The sequence below is a fragment of the Elaeis guineensis genome, chromosome 9 (assembly GCF_000442705.2).
Source record: "Elaeis guineensis isolate ETL-2024a chromosome 9, EG11, whole genome shotgun sequence".
Taxonomy (NCBI): Eukaryota; Viridiplantae; Streptophyta; class Magnoliopsida; order Arecales; family Arecaceae; genus Elaeis; species Elaeis guineensis.
This window is the reverse complement of record NC_026001.2, coordinates 70,971,360-70,979,203: the sequence shown is the minus strand read 5'-3', so window position 1 is coordinate 70,979,203 and position 7,844 is coordinate 70,971,360.

The following is a 7,844-nucleotide window of genomic DNA, read 5'->3' as shown; positions in this document are numbered from 1 at the left end:
CCAAACTCATTTGGGTGCATATGATCTAAGTCCAAATCTGGATCCAAACTCAATTGAACCAAATCTCTATTTGATTCAACTTAAATTTAGCTATAATTAATTTGATCTTATCAAATTAAGACATGCAATATTTGCACATCAGTCCTTCTCAAACTTGCTAACTTTTAGCAATTAAGTCCTTGCTATTTGTAACAAGTATAAGTTAATCCAATTATTAATCACATTGATAATTTGGATTCCAACCATCGATTAGTTTCAATCTCTTCAAATGTGTGACCTTATAGATTCTATTTTGTCTGGTAATGAGTCATGTTGGGATCTCCATCATAACATCATTGAAATTTTTTTCAATCGATTGGAATATTTTTCAATTCTTTTCAACAAGAATCATTTAATCATCTGTCTAATTCTCTGTGGATCCTATAGTCCACCAGCGATACCTAGCAACATATGATGGCGGGCCAATAAAATGAAATGGATGAACCTTTAGGGACAGTTAGCATGTGATACAGTCTTTCTATCATAGGTCTTGACAAGATGGAGGTCATGGATTACTCGTCAAACCACATCATCTATCATGTATAAAATTTATTCGACTTGAATTTTTGATGTGAAATAGGTAGAAACTCTTTTCCACTATTCATATTGTCCTGATTAAGATCTTCTAAACTCAATCTTATAAATCATATAGGACTATTTTTTTTATCTACCAAGGATGATAGATTCTATTTTGGTGTGCTTCATATTCCTACAGTGAACCTACTGTAAGATTTCAGGGTGGGCATGCACAGCGGAAGCATAATGGATTTTAAAATTTAAATTAAAAAATTTTAAATATAAAATCCCTAAGTTAGCATCTCTTGATGATTAACAATCATATATAACATAAATTCAAAATTAAATTCAAGCTATAAAAGAATACCTGCAGCGCTTAATCCAAATTCCGACAGAACCTCCACCAGGCGCCCAAGTGTTCGCTCTCCAACGGTGATCCACACAAGGATATGATCAGGACACCAATTTTTGAGATGATTCCTCCTCCAAAATTCTCACTTTAAATTTTTTTGGATATCAGAACCTAAAGATCCTCTTCCTCTTCTCCTAACCTTCCTATCCCTATCTTTCTTCTCTCCTTGTCTTCTTTAATTCTCTTCCTAGACTCTTGTCCTAAAATCGACTTGTCCTTACTATTTTTGGACTTGTCCTAACAAGATAAGAAAGGACTAATTGAACAATAGGGAGAGGATTTAGAAAGAAAGAAAGAATTGAAAATCTGAATGAAACCAATCCCCCGATGCACCCCCCTTTAAATATTAGCGACGGATTGCCTTCGAGAATTATTCGCGCCCCTTCCACGCACCATCTTGCATCCATTAGAAAATTCATGTCTCTTGATGAATTCTCATACCCATCTGAAAGATTTTGATACATGGCAATCATTAAAAAAAAATCCAAGAGATGCTTCCACAGAAGGACTCTTCAAAATATTTTTCTCGATGATTCTCTGATGCGTCATGCAGCTTCCCATGGTATAATTTTTCTCCACCACCCATCAGTACAATTTTATCTATCTAATGGCCAAAAATGAAAGTGCTAACATCAAAATTATGTGAAAAAAATCTCAGATTAAGAAGTGGCATGACAAATGGGTTAGAGTCCTTCACAAGTTGGACTCTTAGTCAGCGCACAGATTAGACTGATAGGATTTCCAACTTTGATAAATTTTTATGTTTAAATCAAAAGAATTTTAACTTCAAAAAATTTATTTATACTCAAAATTAAGTTAAGAATCATTCAAAAATTTATTTTATCATGGAATATTGGATAAACATGAGGATGAGACATCCCATCTCATGGGACGTGAAAGCTATTTCTGCATACAAAAACTGCACACATGCACAAGAAAAATTTTTGACTCATGGAGATTTGATTTCCTGACTCTAAATTTTTTATACATGTAGCCAAGGGCCAACTCAACTCAAACCTAAAATTGGTTTGAATTAATTTGGCTTTAATTAGCCTAATCTAGAATCAATTTTGAATTCAATTCGAAACAGGGAGCTAGTTTTTGCAACATGTGCTAGCATATCTATTTTGCAAACATGATCTAATTCAATTAGACCCCTGATCAATTTTCTTTGTGTGTGACCCATTAGGTTCCATATCTAGTCAGTAGTAAATCCAAGTATAAGTCAATTTAATTTGATTAAAATTTAATCTAACCGATCTAGATCCAATCGAGCTAACCCAATTTCAGCAATTATAACTCTTTCTAATTGACGATCGAATTAATCTCTTTAATTTGATCAAACCCACAAGACAAGATTAACATCTAGTAATGTATCATATCTATCCAGAAGATATAGAATTTTGATGAAAATATCAAAAATATCCTTCAGTGAAAAGTTACCATGCAATTTGATCCTACGATCTCCCTACACCCCGAAGATGACTCCGAATATAGAATGATGTCAAATCCAATATCATACTCATATTTCTCTCAATATTATATGATAATTTTATTAATGAAATACTAAAATTTTTTTTAATTTTTATTCTATTTTGATCAAAGATTTTTAAATCATCAATCGATCAGAGCAAGTAGGATGCGATCTCCTCTTACCAGGAGTGATGATTCCATGTTGACCTACTCACAACCTCCACACACATTCTACCATATCCAGAACACCCCATACATGACTAAGTCATGAATGAGTATGAATCAAAAAAATATGAATTCATGTATACAAGGTTCTATGGTAGTCTCAGGTCAAAGGATTATATGCACAACTCCCACTATAAGAAAACATCTTTTGACGGATAAGTAAATTCCATAAGATATTTCTTAAGTCGGATCAATTCAGTGAACTCATTCTCTAATGAGCACCAACTTCTTTGTATTAGTATCTCACATAAGTATCATATGAGATCAGCCACCCTTCCATCGAGCATACATAGGAAGTGCTAGTCTATCCGAAATATTGATCTCCTTCTCAATGCTCCTATGACTAGGAATATTCTAATTCAGAGTTTTTAGGATTTTAGGTCTCATAGGCATAATCTCATCATATCTTAAATTCATTGCTCTGATTTATGGAGTTCATCATAATCATTACAAAAGTAAGATACAACATATGATGAAAAATATCTTTTATTATTTAAAGAGTTAATACATGAGTCTGGAAGATTACAAGAAAAACCCATCAAAATATAAATTTCGATTGACTTGTAGGGCATATTCCTTTCAATCTCCTACTTGCACTAAAGTCAATCATCCTTATATTTTATCCCCATACAATCGAGATGGCGATCGAACTACTGCTGTGATAGAGCTTAGTGAACGGTCTGCTATGTTATTCTTTTTTCTACTCGTTCAATGACACCATCTTGTCTTTCGATTATTTTATGAATGAGATGGAAGCATCTTAGAATGTGCTTGGATTTATGATGAGATCTTGATTTCTTTGCTTGAGCAACTGCTCCAGTATTATCACTGTAAAGTGGTACTGGATTCTTAATATCAGAACGACACCCAATTCAATGATGAACTTCTTCATCCAAACAGCTTTCTTGACGGCTTCACTAGCAGCTATATATTCTGCCTCAGTGGTTGAATCAGCTACAGTCTGCTGCTTGAAACTTTTCCAACTAACAGCTCCACCATTAAGAGTAAAGACATTCTAAAGTGAACTTGCTATCATCAGGGTTTGATTGGAAACTAGAGTCAGAATAACCTTCTAGTTTTAGATCAGATCCTCCATATACCAGAAAAATATCTTTAGTCCTTCTCAGGTACTTAAGAATATTTTTCACTGCTTTCTAATGATCCTCTCCTAGATCAGTCTGAAATCTACTAACTATGCTTAAGGCATAGGCAACATCAGGCCTAGTACATAGCATAGCATACATGATCAACTCTACTATCGAAGCATAGGGAATAGAACTCATTCTATTTTCTCTTCCGATTTTTAGGAGACATCCTTTTAGAGAGATGTATGCCTTAACTTATGAGTAAGTAACCTCTTTTACTTCCATCCATGCTAAACCTCTTTAGCACTAAGTCTATGTATCTGGATTGGAACAAACCTAACATCCTCTTAGATCTATCCCTTAGATTTTATACCTAGTATATAGGATGCTTCACTTAAATTCTTCATGAAAAACTTACTTGATAACCATGTCTTGACCGATTGTAACATTGGGATATTATTTTCAATAAGAAGTATGTCATCCACATATAAAACTAAGAAGACAATGACACTCCCACTAGTCTTCTTGTATACACAAGGTTCATCCATATTTTTGATAAAGTCAAATTCTTTGACTGTAATATCAAATCAGATGTTCCAACTTCTTGAGACCTGCTTTAATCCATAAATAGATTTCTTAAGCTTGCATACCTGATTTGCTCTTCCTTTTGAGACAAATCCTTCTGGTTGAGATATGTAAACCTCTTCCTTAAGATAACCATTAAGGAAAGCGGTCTTCACATCCATTTGCCAAATCTCATAATCATGGTATGCTACTATTGCAAGCATAATTCGTATAGATTTGAGCATGGCAATAGGTGAAAATATTTCATCATAATTAATATCTTATTTTTGCTTGAAACCTTTAGCTACCAATCTAGCTTTATAGGTTTCAACTTAGACATTCGCTCCAATCTTTTTCTTATAGATCCATTTGCATCCGATAGGGGTCACACTCTCTGGTGCATCAACCAAAGTCTACACTTAGTTGGAGTACATGAAGTCCATTTCAGATTTCGTAGCCTCTAGCCATTTGTCTGAGTTCCTACTCATAATGGCTTCCATATAGGTCAAAGGTTCATCATTCTCAATGATGTGGGCTTCATTATTCTCAATAATGAACCTATACCTTATTGGTATATTCTGTACTCTATTCGACCTTCAGAGAGGAGGTATATTTTATGATTGTACTTCATTAACAAATATTTTTGGTTGAGGATCATCTTGTACTTACATTTGTAGGTCTTGAACTTCTCCAAATTTAATTTTCTTCGTACTGCCTCTTTCTAGGATAAACTCATTTTCCATAAATATGGCATATTTACTGACAAATACTTTTTGTTCAGTAGGATAGTAAAAGAGGTATCCTATACTCTCTTTAGGATAGCCTACAAATAAGCATTTATCTGTCCTAGCACTCAACTTATGTCCAAAATTTTTTTTAACATAAGCTGGACAGCCCCATATTTTAAGATACTTAAGATTAGGTTTCTTTCCTCTTCATATCTCATATGGAGTGTTTGGCACAGATTTTGAAGGTAATCTGTTCAGAATATAGACAGCAGTTTTTAGGATATGTTCTCAAAAAAAAATAGACAAATCTGTAAGGCACATCATGGACCGCACCATATCTAATAAAGTATGATTCCTCCTTTTTGCTACACCATTTAGCTGTGGTGTATAGGGAGGAGTCTATTCTGAAAGAATTTTAATTTCTTTAAGATGATCTAGAAACTCTTTTGATAAGTATTCTCCTCCTCGATCAGATCGAAAGATTTTAATATTTTTTCTAGTTTGTTTCTCGATCATACTTTGATACTCTTTAAATTTATCAAAGGTTTAGATTTGTGTTTCATAAGATACACATATCCAAATCTAGATAAATCATCAGTGAATGTTATAAAATAAGAGTATCTTCCTCTGGCTTCTGTTGTCATAGGACTACATACATCAGTATATACAAGTCCTAATAACTCACTTGTCCTTTCTCAATGGCCACTAAATGGAGTCTTAGTTATTTTTCTCATAAGATAAGATTCACAAGTACCTAATGATTCATAATCATAAGGATCAAAAAACTCTTATTTGTATAACTTGTTAATCCTTATCTCACTTATATGATCAAGTCGACAATGCCAAAGTAAAGTATTATTCAACTCTTCTTTCTTTCATTTTTACCTTCATCAATATAAAAAATATTATCATTAGATAGAATCAGAAGACCATTATTAATAATGCCATGATAAAAAAATTTATTAGAAAAAAAAATTGAGCAACTATTGCTCTTTCCATTTATTTCATAATCTTGTTGCAATAGCAACGGTATAGAAATAATATTTTAATGATCTTAGACATATAATAACAGTTTTTTAGCTCTAAGATCTTTTCAGAAGGTAACTTTAACATATATGTCCCCACAGCCTCTGCTTGGATAGACTCTTCTCCAGCACCGTAGAGCTCGAAGTCACCCTTCTTCGTACTCTAATATTCTGCAGCCCCTGCAATGACTTGCAGATATGAGAACTGCAGGTGGTATCCAATACCCAAAAGTCTAATTGAAAGAACTTAATGACAAAATTGTATGTATCTTATACATATCTTTTGGTACGTCGCTTGCACCAGCCTTTACAGTTACAAGATATAACTTGTAATTCTTTTTTCAGTATTCTATCTTACTGTAGTGAAGCAGGTACCCTATCCTGAGACTTTCTTCCTCTTTTTCTTCATTTTGCGACCTTTAGGATTAGTGCTTTCTTTGAACCCTTAAAATCTAACTTCTTCTTAGAGATTTTACCCACAAGTGGAGCCTTTTCTTTCTTAATGTGGCTCTCAGCTGTCTTAAGCATATTCAATAGCTCAGATAAGGAGGTATTTATTTTGTTCATATGATAGTTCACGATAAACTGAGCGAATGACTCGGAGAGAGATTGCAGGATCAAATCCTGACTTAATTCTCCATCCATCATAAAATCTAGTTGATCTAATCTAGTGATCAGATCAATGACCTTCAGAATGTGGTCTTGTATGGATGATCCCTCAGTCATTCTAGCACAGAATAATTACTTAGATATCTCATATCTAGCAGTCCTACTTTGTTCTCCATACAACTCTTTAAGATTGAGGAGTATAGATTGAGTATCCATGCTCTCATACTGCCTCGACAACTCATTGCTCATAGAGGCCAGTATGATGTATTTGACAGTCAAACTGTCATTCTTCCACATCCTGTATGTGGATATCTCCTCCTCTGTGACATCATCCCCAATCTATTATGGTTCGAAGATATCAAGAATATATGAGAGCTTCTCTTGAGTGAGTACAATCTTTAAATTCCTCAATCAGTCCACACAATTGAGATCAGTCAACTTGTTGGAATCTAAAATTTTCGTAATGATAGTGAAGATGCTATTTGTAGAATTTAATCTACAATAATTAAAGAACATTATATAAGCAAATAATTTATTTTGCCTCATATAATTAAATAAGATCTTTAGATTTAATTGTGCCTCCCATTATTTTATCGAACATCATAACCCTCTACTATGATGAATGAGACATATTTCATATTTATCTTAGTGGGATTGAGATCCTAATTCCTCATAATGATCTTGTGTTAACATAACAAACCCTTATGAGTTCATAGGTAGAAAACTCTTTCCAATTATATCTCATGCAATTTTCAAATCATATCTTGGTCTCTAAGACATTATTAGCCTTGTGTTAATACAACAAGCTATAATATTTTAGTTAAGTTAGACCCTTCATTTCAATACAGTCAAATTCTAATATAACTGTCCTTATGTTAACATAACAAAACAGTACATTCAAAATTACCGTAAGCATCTTCTATACACTAGGATTATGTTATATCAATCCTTATGATAAGCTTTGTGTTAACACAACAAATTAGCCATAGTTCATGATGTAATATTAACCTAGCATGGAGGAAGATCCTTAGTAGTATTTTCAACATTAAGATTTTTCAATATCAAGATCGCTAAATCAAATTGGCCAGGTAAGTAAGGTGGGGATCCCTCCGTTACTTTTCTTAGACATCAATAAATTGGTTAGATCAGACAATAAAACTAATTAAAG